At 38.4% G+C, this 14,730-nt stretch overlaps 1 pseudogene; it reads left to right on the top strand.

Moving 5' to 3' along the window:
- The first annotated feature begins 11,232 nt into the window (after window positions 1–11,232).
- On the top strand, window positions 11,233–12,143 carry LOC140522044 (putative olfactory receptor 5AK3; annotated as a pseudogene).
- Window positions 12,144–14,730: the final 2,587 nt, after the last annotated feature.

Consider the following 14,730-nt stretch of genomic DNA (forward strand, 5'->3'; position numbering starts at 1 on the left):
AGTTCTATAAAATAATTGTTTTTTAAAAGTTTAATTAGTTTGGCACTTTACTGGGTAAAGTAATAGGCAGAATTGTCATTTTTATTATATTGACTCAGCCTAGCAATGAGCAATTAATATTTCTCCAATTATTTAAATTTGTGTTTATTTCTCTATTAAATCTGTGTATTGTTTTGTAATTGTGTTTATATAATCCCTGAGTTTTTCATAACAATTAGACTCCCAAGTATTTTATATTGCCTGCAATTATTTTAAATGGAATCTCTATGCATTGCAGCTGGTTGGTATTATGTTGAAATGTTGATGATCTATGTGGTTTTATTTTATATCCTGCAACTTTGCTGAAATTGTTAACTGTTTCAACTAGGTTTTAGTTGATTTAGATGCACATCATCTGCAAAGAGTGATAGTTTTATTTCTTCATTGTCTACTTTTATTCTTCCAATTTCTTTTTCTTCTCTTATTGCTATATATAGCACTTCTAGTACAATATTAAGTAACAGTGGTGGTAATGGACATTCTTGCTTCACCTCTGATCTTACTGTGGAAGGCTTCAAGTTTATCCACATTACAGATAATGCCTGTTCGTTATTTTAGATAGATACTATTTATCATTTTAAGAAAGAACATTCCTGTTCTTTCTGGTGTTTTTAAAGGAATGAGTGTTGAATTTGTCAGGCTTTTTCTGCATCTATTGAAATAATCATATCATTTCTGCTCATTTTGTTAATAATATGGACAATTATACTAACTTCTTCCTAATACTGAACCAGTTCCTCATTCCTTGTATAAATCTCACCTGGTCATAGTTTATGATCTCTGTGATATGTACTGTGATTTCCTCGATATTATTTTAATTTTTTTATTCAATAAGGAAACTGATCTGCCATTTTCTGTCTCTGATTTTACTCCCCCTGGTTTAGGTATCAAAACTGCATTTGTGTGATAAAAGGAATTTTAGAGGACTCCATCCTTACTAGCTTTTCCAAATAGTTTATATAGTATAATTCCCATACTCTAGTAAAGAATTAATAGGTAAAGAAGGAGTTGTCCAAAATTCCTTAAATATTTAGTAGAATTCACTTTTAAATACATCTGAACCTGGGGATTTTTCCTTGGGGAGTTCATTTGATAGTGACTCAATTTCTTTTTCTCAGATAAAATTATGTAAGCATTCTGTTTCCTCTTCTGTTAATCTGGGCAATTTGTATTTTTGTAAATATTCATCAATTTCCCTTAGATTGTCAGATTCATTGGTCTATAATTGAGCAAAATCATTCCTAATAATTGCTTTAATTTCATCTTCATTGATGCATTCATCTTTTTCACTTTTAATGTTAATAATTTGGTTTTCTTCTTTTTTAATCAAATTAATCAATGGTTTATCTATTTCATTGTTGCTATTTTCATATTCCCATAAGATGGAGAATGTCTGAACAAGTTATGGTATATAATGGTGATGGAATACTATTGTGCTACAAGAAATGATGAGCAGGATGATTTAAGAAAACCTGGGAAAGCTTATATGACCTTATGAAAAGTGAAGTGAGCAGAAAGAAGAGAGTATTGCACACAATAAAGCAATATGATAAGGATAATCTAATGTGAAAGACTTAGCTATTCTGGTGAAGACAATGATTCCGGACAATTCCAAAGGAACCATGATGAAGGATGCGATCTACCTTCAGAAAAGGAATTGCTGGATTCTGAGTGTAGATTGAAGCAAACAAACAAACAAAAAAAACCAAAACCAAAACCAAAACAAAACCTTTATTTTTTTTTTTTTTTGGTCTGTGATTTCCTTTGCAACATAGCCAATATGGAAATATGTTTTCTATGACTTTACATGCCTAATTGATGTAAAAATTTCAGCTTCTCAAAGAAGGGGATGAGGTATGAGAGAGGGAGAGAATTTGCATCTCAAAATTTTAACATAAATTATTGCTAATTTTTACATGTAATTGTGAAATATTTAATGAAATAAAATATATTAGCAATGAGATAAAACAGAACAAAAATGAAATTACTGTCACTGCCTCAGAAGGTTATAAAGAGGAATATGTTTAGCAAACTTTAAAGTAAATGTGATTTGCAATTAGAATTATTATTCCTGCACAATTCTCAAATCATTTGAAAATAGCAATAAGACTCCTCTGGAAAACTGAGCTCCAATTTTTCAGGAAAGCAACTAATGATGATTGCTTTACTTAAACATTCTTAACCCCCTGAGACCAGAGATAGCAGGTCCCTACGCCACCAGGTTGGCTTATGTGCGTTCACATTTGGAGCATCTGAAGAGATGCCATCTTAGGATGCCAGTCAGCTTAGAATTGACGGAATCTTATTACTCTGAATGATATTACTTCTCATAAAATGAAGTCAATTTTCCATTATTTCCAATGGACTGTACATGTTTAATGTCTTGGGAGAGAAGAAGAGATGGGAGAAACGGTGTTAGAGGAACAGAGGTTCTGGTTCTAAGGCTGGGCACAATCCTTTCACCTCCAACAAAGGAATAGTGAAAAGAGAGTAGGAAGCTCTGCTGAAGGGGTGAGTAGTAGAACTTCTGACATTCTTGAGTCATCAACTGACTTGCTAGGGAATGAACATATCACCTTTTGGAGTCAGAGTTCTTCGAATCTATAGCTAAAGGTGTTGATAGGGGATCTAATCCATCCTCCTCATTTGGCATGAAAAGAAACTGAAGTAGCAAGGTGGTTCAGCGTCACCCAGACATGGAGTTCATTTGGCCTTACATCCTTACTAGCAGTGTGACCCTAAGCAGCTCACTTAACTACTGTGAGCCTCAGTTTACTCATTAGGAAATTAGGGAGAAAGTAATAGCACCTCCCAAGGTTGTTATGGAGATGAGGAGAAGCATTTTGTAAACCATAATGAGGAAAATAAGAGGAAAGTGAATAAGAATTTACATAGCACCTAATGTATGCCAGGTACTGTGCTGACCACTTTACAATTTTTTTTTATAAAATATATATATCAGTATATAAATATTAACTATTAATATTATTAATAATTCAAAATATAAATATTCATTAAGCAACATCAGGGGACTAATGTAAAGAACTTTTGGTCTCTGTCAGCTTAATATGCTATGAATTATTGTGTAAGGCATGATACTAAGTGTCAGAGATTCAAAGATTAAAAACAAACAAAGAAACCTAGAACCCTGTCTTTAAAGGAGTTTGAGTCTGCCATGGTTCAGATGAGACTCAGATATAAAGGTCATGAAGTCAATCAATATTTATTAGGCACCTACTATCTGCCTGGCACCTATTAGTGATGGAAGGTCATGGATAAGGAAAAGCAAGGGGGAGATTTAGCTGAAGTCGTACAGAAAAATACAAGGAGGGAGAAATTACTTTCAGCCTGGGCTGAAAGAGTCAGAGGAGGTATTGTCTGAGCTATGAATAGTAGAGGCATTAAGCATTCTGAAGGATGATAGGAGAAAGCATTTCATTCTGGGCATTGGAGGCTCATGTATCTACATGGAGGAGGGAGATGGGACAATCAGTTTGGTGAACAACTGAGAGTGCATTTTGGCTGAGATTGTAGAGTGAGTTAAAGTGCTTCATGTGAAATGTATCTAGAAAGATAGTTTGTAGCCAGAGCCTTCATTCCAGACTTGTTGTATATACCAGCCAGAAGCAAGAGGGAGCCACTGTATGTCTTTGAGCATGCAAGTGCCACTGTGGGACCTGGGTCTTAGGCAGGTTTTTCTGGCAGCTGGGTAGGGTACAGATTGAAGACTGTAGGTGCTGGAAGCAAAGGGAACCATCAGCAAGTTATGACAAGCATCCAGGCAGGGAGTAATGAGAGCCTACACTACACAAGTGTGGTGACTGTGTGGGCAGAAAGAAGGGGATAGAGAGAAGGTTTTCTAGACATACAAGTGACAGGACTCAACACTTAATTGGACATAAGACATGAGGGAATGGGAAAAGTCAAGGATATCTTGAGATTTTGAATCTAGATGATGAGGAGGATTGAGATGCCACCAACATGAATAGGGAAGTTGGAAGGACAGGTTTGTTAGGAAGCAGAGACGAGACTGAAACTGAGATCACAGAGTTCTGGCGTTAGAACAAGAAGAGATGGTGGAAGCCTTCCAGTCCAGTGCTCTTGTTTTCTAGATGAGGAAACTAAGGTCCAGAAAACTTAAGTGATTTACCCAGGGTCACACAGTAAATAAGGATCTGAGTTGGGATTTGAACCCACTTCTGTATCTAAGCCTAGGACTCTATTTATATGCTGTGCTATGCTGCCTGGAAATACTATTACCTAACCTTCTATAAGTCACTAACTTCTCTAGGCCCCACTATTTTAGGACAGTAACTGGTATAAATACATTTGGGAACTTGGGGGGGGGGTGCAAAAATCACCAGGCTAGCAGAGGAATGGCAGCAATAGGGTGGCAGTCTAACTATGGGTACAGTGACTAAAGGCTGGTTAGCCTGAGGCTGGAGCAGCAGTTGTGGGGAGATGGTGATCAGCAACCTAATCATGGCAATCTGGATGTAGGTGCAAGCAGTGGGACCAAGACAAGGCCACGGGGGAGGAAAGAGAAGGTCCAAAGAGCCCCACAAGGCTTGAAGCTCAGAGACTGCAGACTCCAGACTGACTTGGGTGAGAACTGCTCCCCAGTCACCCAACCCCCCCACCCCAGTCCACGATGTCAGTCACCCTAAAGTCCTAGAATCCCAGCCTCATTTGGGCTCTTTCTCTAGGCCTGCATATCTTGGTCTGACGAATGAGGTTTGACATGTCACTTTTGAAGCCCTGTCCTACCTTCAGTACGTGACGCCTACTCTCTGACCTCACACCCAGTCCTCTTTCTTTACTCCATAGGCCCAGTGCTGCCCTTGTGTTTTAGAATCAGGACTTTTAGAGTGGGGTCTGAGAAGAGCAGAGATGCTGGTACTAATGGCAGCCAGGCCCTTCCCTTAGCACTTTCAACATCCCTTGGGCAAAGTAGTAGGAAACAAAACAAAGAGCACCAGGCTGCATGTCTGGACACTTGAGTTCCCTTCTATGTCTTCAACTGACTAAAGTCTGGGAGCACAGAGGGTTACTGGAACTGGGAAAAGTCACCCGACCTCCCCAGGGCCCAGATTTCTCATCTGTGACTCAGAGGGAATGGGAAGGCCAGTTTCTATGTCACCTTTCAGCTGAGCCATTCTAAATCCCATGGTTTAGGCGCCCTTAATTCAACTCTAACATTGTACATACTAAGGGCCCTACCAGCTCTGACCTTTACACTTGGCTTCCTTATGCTCTGCCAGCTCTGAAATTCTGTGGTTCTCTGAATCAAAATGCCCCTTCCAAACTGATTGCATCTATTCAGAGCTACCATGCCAGATGGAGAGCAGGCCTTCTGATCTGGAAAACTTGGGTTTCAAGTACTGCCTCTGACACATATTGGCAAAGTGACCTTGGACAAGCCAACTTACCCTCTCCCTGCTCTCTAAAATCACAAAGCCCAGTCAATCAACCTTGCTCTGTTGAGCACCATCACTAGAATTAACTTGCTTTAGAGATTATCTGAAACTTTGCCTTATCAGGAGACTCAGTGTAGTCAGAGGACTGAGCTGTATTTTCTTTTTTGTGGGTCTATCTGTAATGATAACATTGGGTTCTTTAGGGTTTACAAAGCTCTTTAAATACATCATTTTATCCTTACAGCAAACTTGTTTTTTAATTAATTTATTTGTTTTTAATTTTGAATAATCACTTTCATAAGTTTTAAATTTTCTCTGCTTCCCTCTCCCCTTCTTCCTTGAGATGATATGCAATCTTATATAGGTTCTACACATACATTCTTACTAAACACATTTTCACATTAGTCATGTTGCAGAGAAGAATTAAAATGAATGGGAGAAACCATGAGAAAAACCAAACCTAAACAAAATATAACACAAGAGAAAATAGTCTTCTGCATTCAGATTCCATAATTCTTTCTCTGAATGTGGATGGCATTTTGCATCAAGAGTCCTTTGGGAAGGTTTTAGGTTCTTACATTGTTGTGAAGGGCTAAGTCTATCAGAAGCAGTCCTCGAACACTGTGGCTGTTGCTGTGTATAATCTCCTGGTTCTGCTCATTTAACTCAGTATTATTTCATATAAGTCTTTTGAGGTTTTTCTGAAGTCTGCCTGTTTGTCATTTCTTATAGCACGATGATATTCCATTACATTCATATACCACAACTTATTGAGTCATTCCCCAATTGATAAGCATTCCCTCAATTTCCAGTTCTTGGCCACCACAAAGAGAGCTGCTATAAATAATTTTGTACAGGTGGGATCTTTTTCCATTTTTATGGTCTCTTTGGAATGCAGCTCTAGAACACTGCTGGATCAAAGAGTATGTACATTTTTTGTAGCTCTTTGGGCACAGTTCTAAATTTCTCTCCAGAATGGTTGGATCAGCTCACAGCTCCACCAATAATGAATTAGTGTTCCAACTCTCCCACATCTTCTCCAACATTTATCATCTTCCTGTTTTGTCATGTTAGCCACTCAGATAGGTGTGATGTGGTACCTCAGAGTTGTTTTGATCTGTACCTCTTTAATCAATAGTGATTTGGAGCATTTTTCCATATGACTATAGATAGCTTTAATTTCTTACTCTGAAAGCCTGTTCATATCCTGTTTTGCCCACCTGTTCATATCCTATAATAATTTATCAATTGGGGAATGACATATTCTTGTAAATTTGACTCAGTTCTCTATATATTTTAGAAATGAAGCCTTAATCACAGACACTAGTTGTAGAAATTCTTTCCCAGTTTTCTGCTTCCCTCCTAATCTTGGATACCTTGACTTTTTGTGTGAAAACTTTTCAACTTAATGTAATCAAAATTTTCCCTTTTGCATTTCATAATGTTCTCTATCTCTTATTTGGTCATAAATTTCTTCAGTCTCCATAAATTTGACAAATAAACTATCCCTTGCTTCCCTAATTTGTTTATAGTAAAAGCCTTTACACCTAGATCTTGTATCCATTTGGACTTTATTCTTGTGTATGGTGTCAGGCATTGATCTATGGCCAGTTTCTGCCACACTATTATTCAGTTTTTCCAGCAGTTTTTGTCAATGAGTTCTTATCCCAGGAACTAGGGTCCTTGGATTTATCAAACAGTCTACTCATTGACTACTGTGTCTTGTGCACTTAACTTATTTCACTGATCTGCCCCTCTATTTGTTAGCCAGTACCAAGTGGTTTTGATGATTGGTGCTTTATAATACAATTTGACATCTTGTATGACTAGGCTACCTTCCCTAGAATTTCTTTTCAGTAATTTCTTTGATATTCTGGACCTTTTGTTCTTCCAGATGAATTTTAATATTATTTTTATGCATCTAGAAAATAATTTTCTGGTACTTTGATTGGTATGGCACTGAATAAGTAAATTAATTTATATAGAATTACCATTTTTATTATACTAACTTGGCCTACCCATGAGCGACTGACTGATATTTTTCCAGTTACTTAGATTTGATGTTACTTGTGTGAACAGTTTTTTGTAATTATGTTCCTAAAGTCCCTGGATTTGTTTTGGCGGGTAGACTCCCAAATATTTTTTAGTGTCTATCATAATTTTAAATGGGATTTCTCTTTCTATCTTTTGCTACTGGACTTTGTAAATAATGTATAGAAATGCACATGATTTATGTGGGTTTATTTGATATCCTACAACTTTACCAAAGTTTTTTATTATTTCAAGTAGTTTTTCACTTGATTCTCTAGGATTCTCTAAGCATATCATTATATCATCTGCAAAGAGTGATAACTTAGTGTCTTTGCCTTTTCTAATTCCTTCAATTTCTTTTTCTTCTCTTATCGCTAAAGCTAACATTTCTAGTACCATACTGAATAACAGTGCTGCTGATGAACATCCTTGTTTCACCCCTGTTCTTCTGGGAAATGCATCTAGCTTACCTCCATTACATATAATGCTTGCTGATGTTATTAGATAGATACTACTTATTATTTTAAGGAAGGCTCCATTTACTCCTATGCTCTCCAGTGTTTACAATAGGAATGGGTGTTGTATTCTGTCAAAAGTTTTTCTGTCTCTTTTGAGATAAATCATAAGGTTTCTGTTAGTTTTGCCGTGGATCTGATCAATAATGCTGATAGTTCTCCTAATTTTGAACCATCTCAGCATTTCTGGTATAAATTGTACTTGATTATAATGGATTTTTCTCTTGATAAGTTGCTGTAATCTTTTTGTTAATATCTTATTTAAAAATTTTGCATCTATATTCATTAGACAGATTGGTCTATAATTTTCTTTCTGTGTTTTGGCTCTTCCTGGTTTAGATATCAATACTATATTTGTATCATAAAAAGAATTTGGTAGGACTCCTTCTTCACCTGTATTTCCAAATAGTCTATATAGTATTGGAATTAACCGTTCTTTAAATGTTTGATAGAATTTACTTGTAAATCCATTTGGCCCTGGAGATGTTTTTCTGTGGAGTTCATTGATGTCTTGTTCAATTTCTTTTTCTGAGGTGGGTTTATACAAGTATTCAATTTCCTCTTCTGTTAATTTGAGCAATTTATATTTTTTAAATATTCATCCACTTAGATTGTCAAATTTATGGGTATATAGTTGGGCAAAATAATTTGTAATTGTTGTTTAAACTTCCTCCTCATTGGAGGTGAGTTCATCATTTTCATTTTTGATATTGGTAATTTGGTTTTCTTCTTTCTTTGTTTAAATCAAATTGACCAAAAGTTTATCAATTTTATTATTTTTCATAAAATCAACTCTTAGTTTTATTTATTAGTTAAATAGTTTTCTTAATTTCAATTTTGTTAATCTCTCCTTTGGTTTTCAGTATTTCTAATTTAGTATTTATTTGGAAATTTTCAATTTGTTTTTTTTTTCTAGTTTTTTTCAGTTGCATGCTCAATTCATTAATCTCTTCTTTGTCTTTTTATTTATATAAACATTCAATGATATAAAACTTCCCCTAAGAACTGATTTTGCAGCATCCAATAAGTATTGGTAGGTTGTCTCATTATTGTCATTCTCTTGAATGAAGTTATTGACTGTTTCTATGATTTATTGTTAAACTCACTCATTCTTTAGGACTAGATTATTTAGTTTCTAAATAATTTTTGGTCTATCTTTCCACAGCCCTTTATTATATATAATTTTTATTGCACCATTTTCTGAAAAGGATGCATTGACTATCTACCTTTCTGCACTGGATTGTGAGGCTTTTATGCCTTAGTACATGTTCAATTTTTGTGTATGTGCCATGTACTGACGAGAAAAATGTCTATTCCTTTCTGTCTCCATTCAGTTGTCTCCAGAGGTTTATCATATCCATCTAATCCAGAATTCTATTCACCTTCTTAACTTCTTTCTTGTTTATTTTGAGGTAAGATTTACCAAGTTCAGAGAGTGGGAGTTTGAGGTCCCACACTAGTATAGTTTTGCTGTCTATTTCTTCTTGTATTTAGTTGTACTTTCTATTCTCAGACTAGAAAGGGAAAAGCACAGGTAATTTACTCATTGTTTTCCAGACCACTTTTTGTTTTTACTCAGCATGGCCTTATCCATCATGATCCACCCCACCTCTCCCTAAGTGGCTCCAAATGATTTTTACATTCTAAAAGTTCAATCCTCCTGCAAAGATGGAAAAGGAGATTTTCTGCCATTTAATGGTACAGAAATTCTAGGATAATTCTGATCTAGGCGAGTAGTCACACCTGATGAAATGATTCATGATTAAAATAAATATACCACTTTTTAGAGGCACTTCAATGAAGGGGAGAGCTCTAATTGTAATGTGTAGTTCTTGGAATATTTGCAAAAAATAACTTCTGGATAACCTCAACAGAGTTCCACAACATAGGCCTGTAGTTCTGGTGTACAGTTCACATACGTTCTGTCTTCAGAATCCTGAAATCCCTAAGAAATGTCTCAGGTGTTGTCCAGGCCATTGTAGTATTGAAAGAGGCAGAGATCCTGAACCAGATTGCCAATACATTGGTGGCTAGCCTCAAGTACAGCAGACTGTAAAGACTTCCAAGAGAAAAAGGCAGACTTAGAAGCAAGAATATCAACCAGAGAAATATATTTAAGAAAGTAAAGAAGCCTTGTGGGTAAAGTTCTGGGGTTCACATTTGGCCTTAATTAACTGTGTGACCCTGGGCAAGTCACAACCTCTGACTGCCTCAGCTTCTTTCTATAAAATGAGGATAATAATCACACCTACCTTCCAGGGATATTGTGACAATCATCTTAGCACATGGGAAGAACTCTGCAAAACTTAAAGCATTATATAAATGCTAGTTATCACTGGTGATTTGGGCATACACAATGTGGTCATTTGGTTTGCTTGATTGTGAATATTTGTTGAAAAAGTTTTGTTCTTTTTTTCCTTTTAATTTGGAAGTACTGTGGGAGAGGAAATTTTTTTTTTTTGTAAATAAAGGATAGCATTTGCATTTGATAATGACATTTAGAACTAGCAGAGGACTTAAGGATCAATAGTCTTGACTCATTTGCTTTATAGGTGTGGTCCCATTCAAGCTACAGGTGAGGCTAGGGAGTGTAGTTTTCCCAGCCTGAAGGAGCAGGTGAAGGATTAGACTAGCTGGAATCTGTGTGAGGACTGGGAAGCCAGAAGTCTTGGAGCCTGCTGAGAAAGGACACAGGGAGAGGAATAATGGGAAGGGTAGACCTGATCACAAGGGAACGACTTGGCTTCCCCAGTATGACTAGAACAGAGGGCAGCTGGAACCTTGCCTTGCCTCCTGAGTAGCTTAGGGAGTGATGTGCTTGAATACAACTCCCTGCTTTCAAAACTGTCTTTCTTACAAAGCTGTTGGGACTTGATGAAGGTAACCACTCTCCATTTTCTCTTCCTTTCTCACAAATGATGATATTTGTAAAGTCCTTACCCCAGTGTCTGCCATGTAGTCAACACTATATAAATGTTTATTCCCATCCTCCTTCCTTCTCCCCTCCCTTATTTATCTTTGTTACAAGAAAAGGCTCCTTGGGCACAGGAAGCAGGATGGATATTTTTGTAAATGAATTTACTGTAAAAACAAAATATCAATAAAAATAAATTTATTTAAAAATAAATGATCACAGTAGGAAACTAAAGGATATTCTCATTCCCAGTCATGGGTGCCTATAATTTTGTCTTTGTCCTTTTTGTCTTTCATCTGCAGGTCTCATGCTAGCCATGACACAAGGAAATGGCACCATAGTGACTGAATTCATTCTGCTGGGATTTTTGCTTCAGCAAGAGGTGCAGTACACCCTTTTCCTTGGGTTTCTCCTCATCTATGTCATATCTCTTGTAGGCAATTTTGGCATGATCCTTCTCATCAATATTGATTCTCACCTTCACAGCCCCATGTACTTTTTCCTACAACATCTGTCCTTCATTGACCTGTGTTATACGTCTGCTATCACTCCTAAGATGTTACTAAACTTCCTAGTTTCTCACAAGTCTATCTCTTTCTCAGGTTGTGTGTTACAATCAGAGGTTTATGGAATTTTTGCTAGCACTGAATGTTACCTTCTCGCTGCCATGGCCATAGATCGGTATGTGGCCATCTGGAAACCTCTGCGCTATCCAATGATCATGTCTCGAAGAGCCTGCATCCAGCTCGTGACTGGATCTTATTTCATGGGTTCTGTGACTGCATCCATTCAAATTGCCTTTCTCTTTTCCCTATGTTTCTGTAACTCCAACATAATCATTTTTTCTGTGATGCTCCCCCACTTCTTGCCCTTTCCTGTTCTAGTATTGATATGAATGTCATGATGTTAATCATCATTTCAGGCTTCAACCTGTCAAGCACTGTGATGATCGTATTCTTCTCCTACATGTACATCCTGTCTGCCATCTTTAAGATGCATTCTTCCACAGGGAGACACAAGGCCTTCTCCACCTGTGCTTCCCACTTGACAGCTGTTACCATTTTGTATGGGACTCGTTTTTACATGTATTTGCATCCTTCTTCCAGTGAGTCCCAGGAAAACGATAAGGTGGCCTCTGTATTTTATGGCATCATCATCCCCATGCTGAACCCCCTAATCTACAGCTTAAGAAACAAAGAAGGGGGCGGAGCCAAGATGGCGAAGTGAAAGCAACAACTCACCCGGGCTCCTGGAAGGACTCCTCTGGATGTCTCTGGGGGGAGAGTCCGGCCAGGCTTTGGAGGTGTAGAATCCAGTGGGTGACAGACTTTGACGGGTTCGGAGCCCGGGTTGGCCTGGAGGGTCCACGGGAGGGATCTGTTCCACGGGGGTAAGACCCCGGTGCACAGTGCAGCGCGGTCGGCGCCACAGGGCGGAGGGGACCTGAGGGGCCCGAGAGTGGTGGGCGGGACCGGCAGAGCAGGAAATAGGCCAGGCCAAGCCGATGAGAGCCGCTGAGAGCCAGATATCAGCGCAGCAGCCCTTAAAACCTTCAGCCTGAAGACTGGACTTCGGTGGGTCAGCTACTTGAACTTCCAGGAGTTGGGATGGCGGAGTGATCAGTAAGTGCTCTCTCCTCCCCCCTGATGACCGGGAGGGAACCATAAAATTCTTCCCCAGATTAATCCTGGATCAGCAGGAACACTAGAGGGGGGCGGGTGGTCTCACAACACCAGAGGCTGGAGGGGTGCCGGGGGGGGGGGGGGGGGATTCTTCCTGCTGTGGCGGGGACGATCTGGAGGGACAGACGACCCAGGGCAGAGAAAATTCGCACTGAGACCCAGGCAAGCCCCAGAGATGGGAGACAAGCCCCAGGAGGGGCGGAAACACGCATTAACTTCTAGGCGTACCCCAGCCCTCCAGGGGAAAAGGGAAGACAATAGGGAAGCTGGGATCACCATCCCCTGACCTTGCCTTTGCCTCAAGTCAGCTGAGGAGATCTCCTGAGACCAGACTACCCCTCCCACACACCCAACAAGCTAACCCCAGGGTTGATCTGGGAAACAACAACAACAACAACAACAAAAAAGCCTGCTTTCAGCCTAGACACACAGCAGCCCAACTTAAAAGATCTGTATCTTCTGACTGAAAGAACCAAAAGCTACAACACTCAGCCAACATCATGAATCAGAAAAAGCAGACGAAAAGTGAAAAAACCATAGAATCTTTCTATGGGGATAAGGACCAAAACACAAACACCAAAGAGGTCAGAGCTGAGACTGTACTTTCATCTGAAACCTCAGATGGGACTATGAATTTCTCGCAAGCACAACTAGATTACCTGGAAAGTCTGAAGAAGGATATAAAAGAAAAACCGGCCAATGATTTTAAAATTATAAAAAAAGAATTCACTGATGAGAACATCACTCTGAAAAGGAAAATTGAAGAAATAGAAAAGGAAGTTCAAAAATTAACTGAAGAGAATAACTCCCTAAAAGGAAGAGTTAATCAAACTGAAAAGGAAACCCAAAACCTAATTGGGAAAATTGTACAGATGGAGAAGGAAACCCAAAACCTAACTGGGAAAATTGGTCGAATGGAAAAAGAAATACAAAAATTAAATGGAGAAAATAGCTCCTTAAAGGGAAAAATTGGTCAGATGGAAAAGGAAATGCAAAAGCTAACGGAAGAAAACAATACGATGAAGATTAGAATTGGGCAAGTAGAAACTAATGACTCAATGAGGCAACAAGAATCAGTCAAACAAAATCTAAAGAATGAAAAGATAGAAGAAAATGTAAAATATTTAATTGGAAAAACAACTGACCTGGAAAATAGATCCAGGAGAGAAAATTTAAGAATTATTGGCCTGCCAGAAACCCATGATGAAGAAAAGAGTCTGGACAACATCTTCCAGGAAATCATCAAGGAAAACTGCCCAGAAGTGCTAGACTCAGAGGGCAAAATAGTCATTGAAAGAATCCACCGTTCCCCTCCCGAAAGGGATCCCAAACTCAAAACCCCAAGAAATATAGTTGCCAAATTCCAGAGCTATCAAGTGAAGGAGAAAATACTACAAGCAGCCAGAAAGAAACAATTCAAATATCAAGGACACACAGTCAGGATCACACAGGACCTTGCAGCTTCTACATTAAAAGATCGAAAGAACTGGAACCCAATATTCCATAAGGCAAAGGAGTTGGGACTTCAACCAAGGATCAACTACCCAGCAAAGTTCAGCATAACATTTCAGGCAAGGAGAAAGTCATTCAACGAAATAAGGGATTTCCAGAGCTTCCTGACCAAAACACCAGAACTCAATAGACAATTTGATCTTCAAATGCAGGTCTCCAGAGAATCATAAAAAGGTAAACAGGGGGGAAAAAACAAAAACAAAAACTTGCTACTCAATTAGGGCAAACTGTTTACCTCCCTATAAGGGAAGATGATGCCTGTTAATCTTGAGAACTGTGCAGCTATTATGATAAAAGGGATATATGTAGAGGGAACGGGCATAAAGTAAATGATGTCATGTCAAAAATATGATTTAAGTATGAGAAGGGAATGCAATAGGAGGTGTGAAAAGGGGGAAGCAGAAAATGGCAAATTCTATCACAGGAAGAAGTACAAAACTATAGTAGAGGAAAGGAGGGGAGGGAGATGAGCATTGTTTGAGAGGTACTCTCATCTGATTTGTTCAAAGGAGGGAACAATAATCTTAAGTAGATAATCTTAACTAGCTCTATAGGTAGTAGGAGGGGAAGGGGGAAGAAAGGGGAGGGTGGCTAAAAGGGAGGAAAGAAGCAATAAGAGT

The sequence above is a fragment of the Notamacropus eugenii genome, chromosome 2 (genome assembly GCF_028372415.1).
Source record: "Notamacropus eugenii isolate mMacEug1 chromosome 2, mMacEug1.pri_v2, whole genome shotgun sequence".
Lineage (NCBI taxonomy): Eukaryota > Metazoa > Chordata > Mammalia > Diprotodontia > Macropodidae > Notamacropus > Notamacropus eugenii.